Source organism: Corvus brachyrhynchos, unplaced genomic scaffold, assembly GCF_000691975.1.
Source record: "Corvus brachyrhynchos isolate BGI_N302 unplaced genomic scaffold, ASM69197v1 scaffold748, whole genome shotgun sequence".
In the NCBI taxonomy this organism is placed as follows: domain Eukaryota; kingdom Metazoa; phylum Chordata; class Aves; order Passeriformes; family Corvidae; genus Corvus; species Corvus brachyrhynchos.
This window is the reverse complement of record NW_008239545.1, coordinates 25,627-26,756: the sequence shown is the minus strand read 5'-3', so window position 1 is coordinate 26,756 and position 1,130 is coordinate 25,627. Positions and strand designations below refer to the sequence as shown.

The following is a 1,130-nucleotide window of genomic DNA, read 5'->3' as shown; positions in this document are numbered from 1 at the left end:
CTTACAAAAGCGCATTCTTACTTCTACATAATTGGGTTAGATAAAAGACTACATTTGGCAAGCTTCTTTTATTTATGTTTTGTCTTGAGAGATCAAAGATCTTCCTCCCTTCTCATGGTCAGCACATCTTTATCAGAACAGCACTGTACCTCTTAAAAACTCCCTTTTGGTTCTCAGGCCTGTTTCTCACACAGGCATTTTCTCACGGAGGCTTTTTCTCATGCAGGCCTTTGCTTGCAGGCTTTTTCTTGTACAGTTCTGTTATTAATTTGTACCCTTTATCAATAATCCATGTCCCTGATCCTCTAACCATTCTCCAACACTCATCAAGTGTGGGTTTTGTGTCGGTGTCGAAAGTGTCAGAAGCAGTATCGCATCGCCGCTGTGGCCACTGTCCGCAGCGTGATCCTTTGTGATATTCTTATAATTGTGTAGCACAAAGGATCACACTGAGGAAAGAGTATTGCTGGCTTCCACACTGGTATCTTTGGGAGCCAGACCTGCCTTCTCAGGCTAGTCCTCTTAGCAGGACTCCTTCTCAACAACGGAAAAGTGGCCGCAATGCCACCCCTCCCAGAACGTAATGTTTGGCTTATGCTAGCTGAATCCTTAAATGAGTCTACACTGTGCCTGTCCATGACCTCCCCTGGTGACCCTTTCCAAACCTGTTTAGTGGCTATGCCCTTAATAAAAAGTGAATGGGATACCTTATTCAATTTGACAGTTCGAAGGGAGTGTACTGCCATGGGCCAAATTGAGCCAAGCTGGTGGTGCCAAGAAAATTGGCAAAAAAAGGCTGGTAAAACATCCGGATGGTACTTTTCTAACGACAGGGGTTTAAGAGTAAATAAGGTCCTTAATTTTCCCCCTCTCCCTATGCAGCCCCAAGAATTGGATATTTTTGGGTCCACGCAGTCCTTTGCATGTTTTTATTTAAACTATACTAATCGCCCCAGCAGAAAATTTGGCTTAGATGTTTCAGGAACAGGAATTTACACCAATGCTTCTGCCTGGTGTAATCATACTTTGCCCCAACCAGTCACTCCTGGAAGTGATGCTATTGGACTGCTAGACAATATATTTTTGATATGTGGAAACAGAGCATGGAAAGGAATACCAGGCAAAGCTAT

The 1,130-nt window shown here is 43.5% G+C and overlaps 1 long non-coding RNA gene across 1 annotated transcript in view; it reads right to left on the bottom strand.

Moving 5' to 3' along the window:
• Nucleotides 1–175: 175 nt before the first annotated feature.
• The window catches only part of LOC108448464, a 25,599-nt gene continuing 24,644 nt past the window's right edge, over nt 176–1,130 (bottom strand). Inside the window, exon 3 of the long non-coding RNA XR_001864355.1 lies at nt 176–322. This is a non-coding gene — a long non-coding RNA (uncharacterized LOC108448464). The remainder of the gene's footprint in view (nt 323–1,130) is intronic.